At 41.8% G+C, this 15409-nt stretch overlaps 1 protein-coding gene across 1 annotated transcript in view; it reads right to left on the bottom strand.

Annotated features, from left to right (window-relative positions):
- Nucleotides 1–15409, bottom strand: part of LOC145399112 (solute carrier family 23 member 1-like) — a 753597-nt gene that overhangs the window by 716019 nt on the left and 22169 nt on the right. The window lies entirely within an intron of this gene.

Genomic DNA, 15409 nt, shown 5'->3' with positions numbered 1-15409 from the left:
CTAGTCATCTATTGCTCTTAACTGCAGGCGGTGTCATTGAGCTGATTGTCATAAAAGTATCGTTGTTAAATATTATGACAACTCTGTTTTAGATGGTGAATAAGAATGCAAACATCAGTAATAGTATTTACAATGATGTCTGAAGAGAATATAATAATGTAAAACGTCTGTAATAGTGAATGATCGTGTCCGCATATGTGAACAATACTGAAATGAGAAAAAGGAGATGGATGTGTAAAAAGATTGGCACACTTTTCATATTGTATCTGTCTATCTATCTATTGCCAGATGCCTCAATCCCGTTTGGGGTGCCCACAAAAATCGCCTCCACGTCGCCCTGTCCCCCCCCATTTCACTGCCCTGCTCCCAACTCACACCCCCCTCTCTCATATACCTCTCCCCCCATCCCTCCATCTCATCCTCGCCCTCCCCCTTCCTCTTCCCCCCTCCACCTCACTCACATACACTCTCTTCGTCAGTCTTTCACCCTCCACCCTCTCCACATGGCCAAACCACCTTAGTGTGTTCCTCCGAACGCATCCTACCACATCCACATCCACACCACAACGCTCCTTTATATCCTCATTCGTCAGCCTTTCTCTCCATGTGACTCCACAGGCTCCTCTTAAATAACTCATTTCCACTGCTCTCACTCTTGACTTGTGTCCTTCCAACAACGTCCAAGCTTCACTTCCATACGTTAGAGTTGGTATCACAATACTGTCATGAAGTAACTTTTTCACTTCCATACTCACTTCCCTGTTTCTTATCACTGCTTTCAAAGGACCAGCAACCTTTCTTCCCTGCTGTACCCTTTCAAGCACTTCACCCTCCAAACCTCCATCCTTACTGATCACATTACCCAAGTACTTAAACGTACTCACATTTTCCAATTCCTCACCATCCAACCTCGCTGTACAGTCACTGACTTCACCTCTCCCAAAGACCATCACTTTGCTCTTCCCTACATTCACCTTTAGATTCCGTTTCTTACACACTCTTCCAAACTCATCCACCAAGCCTTGCAGCTCCCCTTCGTCTTCACTCAACAACACAGTATCATCTGCAAACAACAGTACAGGGAGTTTTCAAACACTATCCTCTCTCACCAGGGCCACTCCAACATCCACTACCCCACCTTGTACCTCTTTATTACCCCATCCATGTACAGATTGAACAACCATGGAGACATGACACATCCCTGTTTCAACCCAACCTTCAAAGAGAAAAATTCACTTAGTTCACCATCCACACGCACTGTAGCCTTAGCACCATCATGCATACTCTTCACAGCATTCAACAACTTCCCATCTACTCCATACATTCTTAATACTTTCCACAATCCTTGTCTATCCACCCTGTCATATGCTTTCTCCAAATCCATGAAAGCCGCATACAACTTCTTTCCCTTCTCTAGAAACTTTGCCACTAAAGATCTAAGAATGAATATCTGATCTACACAACCTCTTCCCTTCCTAAAGCTTCTCTGTTCTTCTCGAACTAATTCCTCTGTTCTTTCTCTAACTCTGTCAATAAGTATCTTACCAAACACTTTTCCTATTATACTAAGAAGACAAATGCCCCTATGATTACCACACACTTCTTTTTCCCCTTTTCCTTTGTACAGTCATAAGAAAAAGTATCGTTACCCCTAGGACTGCTCGATGCTAAACGAACGTTCGCTGGACTATGTGGGCGGGTCCTTGCTGTTCGCCCCTCCCCTATCTAGTGTTGCCATATCACAATCCCATTACAAGAGTTGGAAAAATGAGCAAGAATGAGCCACTTGCCGGGGAAATATATAGGACGTGTTCGCGTTACCCTGAGCGCCCCGCCAGGGATTAATAATAAAACTCGGCAGGTTTATTATTTTCCTACTGTTCAACACCTATTATCTATAAATTACAACAAATAAATTATTTTGAATGGTATTAAATCTATAGGCATCGACTGTGTGTGTGTGTGTGTGTGTGTGTGTGTGTGTGTGTGTGTGTGTGTTTAATGATAGTCTAGCAGGGGTGCACGAGTTCATTTGTTTGCTTTAGATGGGTGGTTAAATGCTTCAGATGGATGCTTCAGACGTCTAGAGGCTGTTTTGGAAGAAGGGGGTGGGTATACAGAATATTAAAGCAATGAGACTGAACATGTATTATTATTTTCCTTCTACTCAACATTTATTATATGTAGAAAGCAATACATATCATTATTATACTGAAATTTACTAAGTTGGCTTCTATCGGCTGAAGTACTATCATGCGTCTGGCATGGGTGCACATACTCATTGCCCGTCTGCATGTGTGTTGCCGACTTCAGACCATTCGGTTATATTTTTATTTAATGACTTCGGTGCCAGATAATAAAATGTATTGTCTCTATCCACAGAGGCCAAACGATCTAATTATTAGCTTTTATTACCTCTAGCACAAATTCTAATATCTGTGTCTCATATATCAGACATGGACGGGCTTGAGGTACAAACTTTCCTGTCTCATTGTATCATAGTGCATAGCTCTGAAGGGTAACGATAGTTTTTCTTATGACTGTACAAGGGAATAATTATACCTGACTTCCAATCCTCCGGGACTCTACCTTCCTCCCAGGCCAATCTGCACATCTTCCACATCCATTCTACTACTATCTCTCCCCCATGCTTCAGCATTTCACCACACACTCCATCAATTCCTGGGGCTTTCCCCAATTTAACTTTCTTCATTGCTTCCACAACTTCTATCCTGCTGATTTCTTCCTGTCTTCTCACCTCCCTCCTCCCAGCCATTCCCTAGCCACTTATACTTGCATTACATCCATCCTGTATGTTCAACAATTCCTTAAAGTGTTCTCTCCATCTGCTCACTTTTTCTCCCTTCTTCACTAGTAATCTACAATTTTTATCTTTCACTCCCCTGCTAACCTCACTTCCACCCTGTCTTACTCTCTTCACCGCTTTCCAGAACATTTTCTTACAGTCTCTCCACTTGACACTCAAATTCCTTCCAAATTCCTCACTCACTCTCTTCTTATTATCTCTTACTAATCTTTTCACCTCACTCTTTCTTTCTACATATAACTCTCTCTTCCGGCTCTCAACTTCTTCCACGCCCCTATTTCTCATCCATTTATTGTATGCTTTATTCTTTGTGCCACAGCCTGTCTCATCTCTTCGGTCCACCACGCTGTTCCTTGAACCCCCCTCCATCTTCTCTTCCTCCCACACACCACATCACATGCTGCATATATTTCCTCTGTAAATATCTTGCACACACCTTTCATGTCCACCATCTGCTCCCATTCATATTTGCCCAATCGTTTCTCTGCTTCTCTCTTATACGCTGCCTTTTTCTCATCCTCTTGTAACCTTTCCACTCTCCTTGCAACTGCTCCTTCCTCTCGTCTTTCCCTTCTTCTATTTCTCCATCTTACTTGGATCCTAATTCTGGCCACCACCAAGTAGTGGTCAGAAAGTCCACTCCCCAACCTCTATAAGCTCTTGCATCCATTACATATCTTTGCATCCTTTCATCCACACACACATAATCAATAATTGCCTTCCTTTCATTCAGTTCACCACCCACCCTTCTCATCACACGCCATGTATACCTGTGGATCATTTTATGCCTGAAGAGGGTATTGGCTATCACCAACCCCCTCCCAGCACAAATGTCCACTAACGCACTGCCATTCTCATCTATCTCAGCAGGCACACCTCACTCACCAACTATTCTATCCACCTTCACATTCCCTACTTTACCATTCATATCACCGATCAAAAACACTCTTTCATTCCTTCCAAACTTTTCCACGCACACTTCCACATTTGTCCAGAACTCTTCTCTCACTCTGCTAGCACGATCTTGCGTTGGCGCATACATACACACAATCGCCCACATTTGTATTCCAACTTTCAACTTTACCCACAAAATCCTTGACCCAGGTGATCCATACTGTCTTATGCTCTTCCATCTTTTACGCACAACTATACATACTCCTTCCTTTGCCCTCTCATTCTCACCTACTCCTGCACATATACCCCATCCATACTTCCATTCTCTCACACTTTCTCCTCTCCATTTTCATTCAGTTATTCCACATACATCCACTTTCGCACCCTCAAGGACCTGGACAAACTCTCATATCATCATTCGCTCCTCTTACATTCCATGTTGCCATTACCAAGTCCTTTGTCCAGTCCTGGGTCATCATCATTTGGTCAGTCCTTGTCCGAGGCTTCTTGTTTGTCATTTTAGTTAGTTGTTTTCCGGGGAGGGGCACTAACCCTCCGCCAACCCTTTTGGTCGCCTTTTATGACAAGCAGAGATACTGGGGGAGTATTCTTGAAAAAAAACCCTACCCCCAGGGGGGATATACTGTAGTGTGTGCAAAATTAGAAGAATGATTGGGTACCGTAACTACCAGTGATAAAATGCATCTAGGTAGATTGAGAGGGTTACGAGTCAGAGAAACTTGTATAAAGTTGTGTGATAAGATCTTGAAAAAGAGAGCAGGCTAAGGACAACATATTGTGAGCTTCGAAAAATGGATCACATGTCGTGACCATCAGTGGAGTCAGAGACCATAGTGATGAAGATTCTTGAACTTAAGCTGTGCATAAAACTGGCTGTTGCTTGTTTGTTCTTCTACTGTATATTCACTCACAGTTACCGAATGCTGCACAACAAAACTAGAGTGAACATTAAAAGAAAAAGAAAAGCAGCCCAATTTCTAGTAATTGTAAACACCAGGGGAGACTAGTTTATCTTGCAAACTGATAAAATTCAAATATATAAGGATCCAGGGCCATTATGCCGTGCACTGAAGTTCACCCCTGACTGGCATGAGGATCTCAATGACGCTGACAACTGGCGAACACAACTGAGATTAACCTTCCCTGGCGATCGAGGCCTGATATCAACAGTGGCCAGGTCTTCTGTCTAACAGAATATCAAAAACATACATAAAAAGACTTCAGTAACTTCTAATGTTTCCGTTCCTGTCCTCCAGGGTGACCAAGATTGGCCTATTTGGCCACAGTCTTATTGGAGGTAGTTGGCAAAAATTGCTTTATGGCCAAACAGCATTTGGCCTGAAATTTGGCCTTTACTGAATAGTAGTTAAATTTATGTTTCCACTGCTACCATTTCCACATGGATAAAAAATTCATCTTTAAGTGAGCTAATTTTGGACACACTCTTAGATTGCGTTTTGAACTATTTATGGCCGGTGTCCACTGAACTCTATAATATGGAGTGGGTATCTCTGCCGCAGGCATGTGATTTTGGCTGCCATATTGAAACACCAACACTCAAATTCAAATTCAAATACTTTATTTCCACTAAGCAGTGATTATTAATAAAGAGACACATTTTGCTTATAATACAAAAACATATATGGATTATGATTTTTCTTCTGCCTAGTTCAACGAACTATATCGGGTACATTTAGCCAATGAGTATAAAACAACACCATAGGTTGCTGCAGTGCAGACTTTCCCTTTATGGCACTATCCATGTCATGAAACCGAATTCCAGATTAATAAAGGCCGCAAGAAACATGGAAATATCTACAAGAGAGTATGAACAGGAGAGAAGAGGACATTTAGAGAAAGACTGGAGATAAATGGGCCCATTTTAGTGGCCTCATTCATGCAGGGATACTGGGGATGAATCTTCCCACTCCACCCGAGGGAGCAATAATCTTACAGAGTTAGCAACAAGATATATTTCTTACTTGTGAAATGTAATGCCATCTCTCTCTGATGAATTCCTGTATCCATTTTTGCATCCAGAAGCTGCACAGCTGACCATGGCACTATATATTACGGAATCATCGGCTGCTTCAAAAAAAAAACAACAACGAACACCTCAGTTAAAAAACCGTAGGTATCAGGCGAGGTGTAACATGGCTGCCGCTACACCAGCGCTACCCTGGCGGCGGCTATATCAGTCGTGCTCTGTTAGCCATGAGACAGTCTCTCCATATTATAGAGCTCAGTGACGGTGTCACTGAATTATAGACAGATGCACCCTGTACTTGCTGAAATCTTTGAGGTGTTGTAAGCCTTAATTGGTTATTGAAATAATTCACCATTTTTTTCTGTGGAAGTTTTGATTTCTTGTACTCATTCTGTTGCTCACTAATACTGATGATTATTGTAATTTAGTTTAAGTACCCTTTTAGCTGACAACCAGAACAGGAAAATATACATCCTGATTTAATGAATGTGTTTTGTAACCTTTTATTCACTACTGAAATACCCCCTCCTTTTTCTGTTTTGTGGTTTTATATATAGTACTATGTTTTGGCACCTTCCATTCTCTGAAATACATTACTGATAAATATTCTGCAGGTACACTCGCACCAAAAAGTATCGGTGAAGAATATGTGTCAAATATTATGGCACACCGAGCAAAGAGAACTGGAAAATGCGGCTCTGTCCTTCCACACGTAGGCATCCCAGACGATGGATGACTCAGGTATAACTCTTGTTTCCTTCATAATGAGTAGGAAATGGCCATAAATGTTACAATATATACAGGTGTTAACCGGCTGTTAATGCTGCATGGTCGAATAATTCTGGATGGCATCGGACCCACAGTGCACCGATGCTTTCTGGTGCGAGTGTACATTACTAGCAAGTAAGGTAGCATTCCTATACAGTTTTAACCCCTTAACCATGGGGCGTCACTTTCGTGATGCATGGGAGCAAGGGATCATACCATGGGCCGTCACTTTTGTGATTCTGTGTTATTTTGAATTCGCCCGGGCTTTCAAGTGGTGGCTTGTATCATCTATCAGTACTGCCAATGTCCAACACTAGTCAGCACTCCTAATCTCATCTGTACTCCCATCCATTGTTGACAATTTAGCCATTTCTCCCCATTCTTGACTCCCCTCCCTACCTCCCCTCCATTACCCTCTCCTCTCGCCTGCCCAGCCGTGCTTCGCTAAGTAAATCTTCCCTGGAATTTTCCACTGATTTCATCTATTGAAATAAGCCCTATGCCCTATTCTTATATCAAATAATATATACAAGAAAGAAATAAGGTGATAGTGCCATACACCTGGAATTGGCTAATTATCACTTGACAACACCTCACGTGCACTTGTTCGCTAATTTTCGCTGTTTATTTCCCCTTGAAATATGCCGTATAATCTATTCTCGTAATAAAAATATATATAAGAAAGGAAGGGAGAAGCCTAAGTGATATTTACATTCACCTGGAACTACCTAATTTATTATGTACTGTCTAGATTTCCTGCCAATGATTTCATAGTGTATATATTAGCAGCTGTCACCCTGCTGACATTGGCAACATTGCACTGCCCCTAGGCAGGCCACCACACTATATTCGGTTTACTGTCGTCTTTCAAGGTGAAAGCACATCGGATTTGCGCCTGCCCAATTCCGCCGCTTTTTAGCCCCATGCAAAGGGCCCTGTGATCTCTACCCCCTACTAAACCTCGTGTGGAAAGAGGTAAAGGGCTAAGTGACTGCTGTGGAATGTGAACTGGCTAATTTGTCAATGACAATGATAGACAGTGGCTATGATCTATCTGGTGAGTAAAACAGTGCAAGTGGAAATGTAAATAATGTGTAAATAATGTGTAAACAGCAAGTGAAAGCAATGAATGTAAATATAAGTGAACAGTGGAAAATAGTTTTATAAGTTACTGCAAGTGACTGCATAACACAGTGTAAATAAAGTAGAAATGTAAATAATGTAAATAAAATAGAGAATGTAAATAGAAATGTAAATAAGTAGTAATATAAGAATACGAGTATACTGTATATACTAGGAGTAATGAAAGTGAAAGTTTCACTCAAGCATGTATGAATATTATGAGTTATGAAGGTGTAAATGAAAGTGACAGTTCATTCTCAATGCTAGTATACAGGAGAAGAAAGAATTTGCTACGTATTTTACTGAAAGAGAAATTGAATGCCTACAGTGACAATAAACTACTATTACTGAACGAAACTTATGGATAAAGACTGCAGATGTATATAAGTGTTGTATAGTAACAGAAACATAAACTGTGAGTGTTTTTTTGAATAATAAATGACAGAACACCAGCGGCGAACGATCGCAAGTGGGAAGGTCATATGCGCTCGTAATTTTCATTGCTTTCACAGTGTTTTTTTTGGAGTATGGATTCCAAACTATTTGAGAATCATAGAACAGTGTTTCTAGTATTAATATCAGGCTGTGGTAATCATATTACGGGTTGTCGGGAAGTGTAAAGTGGAGACTTCGTTATCCAACTTCAGAAGTCTCCACAAGTCCTACGGTACTTGACGAAGGCTCAACAAACATCCCAGGAGAAAGCTGAAGGTACAGTATGTGCCATATGCACATGTAATTATAATATTCTAGGACTAATAACTGATTTTTGGCAAATATTTTTAGAGAGTCTGTCAAAACGCGAATATGCCCGCGAGACACGCGTCAGGCAAAAACAACCCAGTGGTTTAGGGGTTAAACAGCAACAAGACCCCCACCAGCAAATCCTTCACCAGTAACTATTGCATAAATTGCAATTGTTTTGCTAGAAGATTTTGTAGAAGTAACTGATTCTTGTTCCAGTATCTCTTCCAGGTGCTAATCAGCAATATTTGATTCCTTTTCACTTATAAGACTTCACAGGTACTTTTAACTTCAGAATGCCGTGAAACATTATTGCATAGCCTGCTCCAGTAGATTCACTGGATCCTATTATATGGACCGCTTCTTTGTTTGTGGGATGTGCAAACTACGTCAAAGCCTGGAAGACTAACTGACCAAGGCTACAAATAAAATTAACAGCCTGACCCATAAAGCAGATGTGCTTGAGTTCATTGTGAGTAACATTGAACACACTGTGGAGGAAAATGCCAATGCTCGACCAACCGTCTCCCAGGCTGACCATTCTCCTCCTCCTGTAGTTACTTCTCTCCCCACCATACAGGATGAGTTCCAGCCAGTGTGGAATGGTGTAAGGCTTGTGAGAAAAGGAAGCATCATTCCTGTAACCACATACAATACATTTCAGATTCTTGCAGAAGTAGAGGAAGAACCCCACCAGGCACGGGTTGTGGGAGACTCCATCACCTGTGGTCAGTAGTGGAATTTTGCAGCAGGGCACCCTCTAGACAAAAGCGTGTTTGTATTTCTGGTGCAGGCGTAGACAACATAACAGAGGCTGTGGATGATGTTTTTGAGGGTGGGGAAAATGGCAGCCTTGTTATCATTCACACAGGTACCAATGATATTGTCCGAACCCAATTAGAGGACCTGATGGAGAAGAACAGAAAGATGATCCGATGCAACAAAGATCTAACAATAGATTTCATTTCAGGCATACTCCCAAGGATTGATGCAGAGAATGCCTTCTGTAAAGCATTTAGTATAAATATCAAGGTAAAGGCACTTTGCTTATTTTTTTTTTTTTTAATGCGAGGAAGAAGGAACCAAAGGCCATGAGCCCGCAGTAACAGTTCCCTCCAAGAGAAAAACAAAATACAATAGAGAACCAAATTCAAGATCCGATCATTTTGAGATGCCTGGACACACTGCATTTGAAAGACTGGAGATCATAGGCAGCAGGAAATACAGACAGAGGGAGACAGTTCCAGAGCTGACCTGTTGCATAAATGAAAGACTGGGAGTAACGGTTAACTCTTGCATTAGAGAGTTGGACAGAAAAGGGATGAGAGTTTGCTGCCACACGGGTGCTACGCGCCCGTCGTAGAGGTGGAGGAATGCAAGCAGACAGTTCAGAGGAGCAGTGACCATTAAAGTAGCGATAGAAAAGAGATAAAGGTGCAACAGTGCGGCGAAGAGACAGAGGTTGAAGGGAGTAAGTAAGAGGAGAGTTAATGAGACGAAAAGCCTTTGACTCCACCCTATTGAGAAGAGCTGTATGTGGGGAGCCTCCCCACACATGAGAGTTGTACTCCACACAGGGGAGGATAAAACCCCTGTATAGAGTCAACAATTGTGCAGGGGTAAAGAAAGAGCGGAGTCGGCTTAGCACACCCAATCTCTTGGAAGCAGATTTTACAAGAGATGTAATATGATCTTTCCAAGATAAGTCCCGAGTAAATGAAACCCCAAGCATGTTCAAGGATGATGCAGGATTAAGCTGAATATTATTAAACATTAGTGGGTATACCTGTGGAAGATTTTGTTGGGTTGATAAGTGTAAGAACTGAGTCTTAGATGCATTAAAGACAACCCCAGTCAGAGATACGAGCCAAGTCAGACATTAGGTGTGCCATAGCCTCATCCCTTGTTTCTTGAAGTAACTGTTGAGATGGGCGTTGCGGGAATGGAATGGAAAGGTGAAGGGTGGAGTCATCAGCGTATGAGTGGATAGGGTTAGATGTACAGCTTAGAAGATCATTGATGAATTAAAGGAAGAGAGTTGGTGATAGGACAGAGCCCTGAGGAACACCACTGTTGATAGATCTAGGAGAAGAACGATGGCCGTCTACAACAGCGGCTATAGAACGAGCAGAAAGGAAGCTAGCGATGAAGGCACAGATAGAAGGATAGAAACCGTAGGAGGGCAGTTTGGATATTAAAGATTTATGCCAGACTCGATCGAAAGCCTTTGAGATGTCAAGTGCAATGGCAAAGCTTTCGCCAAAGTCCCGAAAGGAGGATGACCAGGAGTCTGAAAGGTAAGAGAGAAGATCGCCAGTGGAGCGTCCCTGACGGAACCCATACTGACGATCGGAAAGAAAGTTGTGATAGGAAAGATGCCTTAAAATTTTTCTATTAAGAATTGACTCAAAAACTTTTGAAATACAGGACGTTAAAGCAATTGGACGATAGTTTGAGGGTTGGGAGTGGTCACCCTTCTTTGGGACTGGCTGAATGAGAGCAAACTTCCAGCAAGAAGGAAAGGTACAAGTTGACAGACAGAGGCGAAAGAGTTTGCCTAGGCAGGGTGTAAGCACAGAAGCACAGTTCTTGAGAACAACAGGAGGGACCCCATCAGGCCCATATGCCTTGTTAGTACTGAGGCCAGTGATGGCAGAAAATACATCAACTGAAGAAATTTTAATGTCAGCCATGAGGAAGTCAGAGGGGGGAAGTGATGGAGGAACAGCACCGGAATCATCTAAGGTGGAACTGGAGGAGAAAGTCTGTGCAAAGAGATCTGCTTTATCAATAGAAGAAATAGCTACAGAACCATCAGAGTAGAAAAGAGGAGGGAAGGATGATGAGGTAAAGTTGTTAGAAAGATTTTTGGCAAGGTGCCAGAAGGAGCGGGAAGAATTTGAGTTGGAGAGTTGAGAGCATTTAGTATGGATGAAATTATTTTTAGTAGAGCAAAGAACAGACTTAGCACGATTCCGGGCAGAAATGTAAAGATGATGTGATTCAGGGGTGGGTTGGCTCTGGTACCTTTTGTAGGCCTTCTCCTTGTTGCGGACAGCATTAGAACAAGCGTGATTAAACCAAGGCTTTCTTGCGTTAGTCAAAGGATATGAGAAAGGAATGTATGCTTCCATGCCCGAGAGAATAACCTCTGTAATGCGCAAGGCACACTCAGATGGCTCACGGCCATGGAAGCAATAATCATTCCAGGGAAAATCAAAGAAGTACTGCCTGAGGGCCTCCCAGTCCGCGGCTCCAAAATGCCACAGACGACGTTTCCCTAGGGGGTCCACAGGCCGTACCGGAGTGATACGACAGGTTAAGGTAATAAGGTTGTGATCGGAGGAGCCCAACGGAGAGAAAAGATTAACAGAGTAAGCAGAAGGATTAGTTGTGAGGAAGAGGTCAAGTATGTTAGAGCTCTCTCCAAGGCGGTCAGGGATATGGGTAGGGTGCTGTACAAGCTGCTCTAGGTCATTAAGGATAGAAAAGATGTAGGCTTGTTCACCAGGTGGATCCGTGAAAGGAGAGGAGAGCCAAAGGTGGTGGTGAACATTGAAATCTCCAAGAATGGAGATTTCAGAGAAAGGAGAAATGGACAGAATGTGTTCCATCGTAGAAGTAAGACAGTCGAAGAATTTTTGATAGTCAGTAGAATTAGGGGATAAGTAAACAGCACAGATATATTTAGTCAGAGAATGACAGGAAAGCCAAAGCCAGAGTGTGGAGAATTCAGAAGAATCATATTCAGGAACACGAGAGCAAGATAAGTCGTTGCGTATGTATACACAACAGCCACCTTTGGTTTTGAAATGAATATAGAGAAAGTAGGAGGATACAGAAAAGGGTTTGCTGTCAGTTACCTCAGACAGCTGAGTCTCCGTTAGAAAAAGAAGGTGAGGTTTAGAGGAGGAGAGGTGGTGCTCAACAGAGCGAAAGTTAGATGAAATGCCACGAATGTTGCAGAAATGAAGAAGAAGAGAGTCAGACAGTGGTTCCAGGCACCTCGAGTCGTCACCGTGAGAGGGGCAGATGGCGGGGGCATTTATGGTCCCCCCCCCCGGGGACTCCGAGGCTTGATGAATCGACGCCATTTTTGGTGAATTTTGAATAGGAAGTGTAGTGTGTACTGTGCATGTAGTTTGGTGAAGATATTTAGAGAAATTTGTACTGGAGAGCATGCTGGCCTACTCTCTGTGTAACTGAGACACTGAAAAAGTTCAGCAAAGGGGGATGGTCAGGAACTAGTCCTGAGGGCTGATGAAACGGGAGCTCCAGCACTCCCTGTCATCAGCTTTCCATCCACCTCGGGAGTACTGCCCTGCTCGACTGGTGCTACAGTCTACTCCTTTCTTACAGGAAGGAGTTGGGTTCATCGACACATGGAACCAGTTTTACAATCAGCAAACACAATCTGCAAATGAATGCCATTGGATTTGCCCATCTCGGTCATTTGCTTAGTGATACGGTAAGTTTTTTCTGGAGAAAAAAACAAGCATTACATGAGGCGAATGTAAACATCTTGCGATCCAATAACTCAGAACGTAATAGAGGTTCCCGTCATAAAGCTTTTCTGGTAAATAGGTGGAGTCTGCATAATAAATTTTCTGATTTAAAGGCCCTTGTGCGTACTGAAGATTATGGTGTAATAGGTATAACAGAATCATGGCTAATTACTGAGCAAAAAAAAACTCTAACAGAGTTTAAGTCACCAGGATATCACATTTTCAGTAGTGAAAGGAAGTATTGAGCAGGGGGCAGTGTGTTGTTATATATTAAATCAGGATTTCATCCAGTCATAATTACCAAGCCATGTATGGAGAACAGACACTATTTATATTCAGCTTTTAAACAATTCTTGTCATAAAGTCCCACTTGGGCTGATTTACTGTCCATCTGGTCAGCCACTTAACATCGACAATGAAATTTATAATCAAATTGCTGAAAACACTTGTATGCAAATCATGCCAAAATCTCTTTTATGCAAAGCACCATAATGTTTGGTGATTTTAATATACCATTTCCAAAATGGGGAGAAGCCCTAACTTGCAGGAAAGTTCATTGTATCAATTTGTAAATTACCCGACACGTGAAGCTAACATCTTAGATCTTGTCTTAGCCACATCAGAAAACTTAGTGAGCAGTGTTACTGTAGGAGAAGAATTTAGTACAAGTGATTATTGCATAGGTACATTTAACACTAAATTCAGTGGAGACAATGTCAGGGTCAGCTGTGACAAAGTGCCTGATTATAAGAGGGCAAATTTCAATAAATCAAGTCCAATTGCAGGTGCTGGTGACTGGCACCCCATTGTCAAAACATTAGATATCAATGATGCATGGAAAATTTTTACAGAAACTCTCAACAGTGCAGTCAGGTTATGTACTCCCATGCGCAACAGAAGGCCTGCCAAAAATTCTGAACCCAAATGGTGGAACTCCGATATTAAACATTGTCTGGCAGCAAAAAATATTGCATATAAAAGATTATAATGCCACATGGCCATGTGGAGAGGATGGAGGGTGAAAGTCTGACGAAGAGAGTGTATGTGAGTGAGGTGGAGGGGGAAAGAGGGAGGGGGAGGCCGAGGATGAGATGGAGGGATGGGGTGGAGAGGTATATGAGAGAGGGGGGTGTGAGTTGGGAGCAGGGGAGTGAAATGGCGGGGGACAGGGCGACTTGGAGGCGATTTGTTTGTGGCCACCCCAAACGGGATTGAGGCGTCTGGCAATAGATAGATAATGCCACAAGGAGTCAAAGTGATGAAAACAAATATTATGCTCCTCGATGCAAAGCAGAACAGTTGATTAAATGCAGTAGAGAAAAATCTTGAGGCACATATTCCCAGTATCAGTAAATCAAATACCAAACAAATTTTCAGTTACATAAGAATCTAAAATGTAATAACTCCAACAATCGGGCCCTTAATCACATATTGGAAAGCACACCAGTGACAGAACTCAGATGGCAAAGATTCTTAATACTTTCTTCACATCGTACAGTAGAAAATTTACATACGATTCCAGCAATTTCCCCGCTTCCTACAGAAGAGGGCAATATGATCAACGATATTACTGTTAGTGATCACAATGTACTATTAGCAAATTAAAAGAGAATAAAACACCAGGACCAGACAAATATCTCCACACGTATTAAAGGAAGTACAGAGTAAATTTCAAAGCCATTACCTGAACTTTTTAACTTGTCACTAAAGAACAGTAAGGTGTTGCACGAATGGAAGCTTGCAAACGTAACCCCGATGTTCAAAAAGGGTAACAAAGCACAACCAAAAAAAAACTACTGCCCAGTTAGTTTAACGTCAGTGGTTTGCAAATTGCTTAAAACTATTATCAGCAACAAATTTGTGAAACAGAAGCAAATAATCTCATCAAAGATTCGCAACATGGTTTTCAAAAAAATCGCTCTTGCCTCACGAATTTGTTGGGTTATTTCAGTGACATACTGAACATGTACGATGAGACTAAATCTGTTGACCTTGTCTACCTTGATTATCAAAAGGCTTTTGACAAAGTTCCACACAAAAGACTCTTTCAGAAGTTAAAGGCACATGGGTTCAGCGGCAGTGTGCACAGGTGGGTCGAAGATTGGCTCACCAGACGAAAGCAAAGAGTAGTAATAACTGGAAAAGATAAGGTGACTAGATTTACTGGAGCTAAAAGCGGGACATTATCACACACACACACACACACACACACACACACACACATATATATATATATATATATATATATGATTATATATATATATATATATATATATATATATATATATATATATATATATATATGATTATATATATATATATATATTATATATATATATATATATATATATATATATATATATATATATATATATATATATGGAGCCTCTGTGGTAGTGGTAGAGTGTGCGTTTCGTGCACGGGTTAGCAAGGGTTCGAGCCTCACCAAGGTAAGGGAGTGTTCACCCGGCCACGTACTGCATTGGCGGACACAAAGGGTGCTGTGGTTGAATCAGTGTCGCTTACTGTAAAGAATACTTG

This window comes from Coenobita brevimanus, chromosome 47, assembly GCF_032717465.1.
Source record: "Coenobita brevimanus isolate Jiangsu-jjx chromosome 47, ASM3271746v2, whole genome shotgun sequence".
In the NCBI taxonomy this organism is placed as follows: Eukaryota; Metazoa; Arthropoda; class Malacostraca; order Decapoda; family Coenobitidae; genus Coenobita; species Coenobita brevimanus.
The sequence above is the reverse complement of the archived record's forward strand: the minus strand, read 5'-3'. Positions and strand labels throughout refer to the sequence as shown.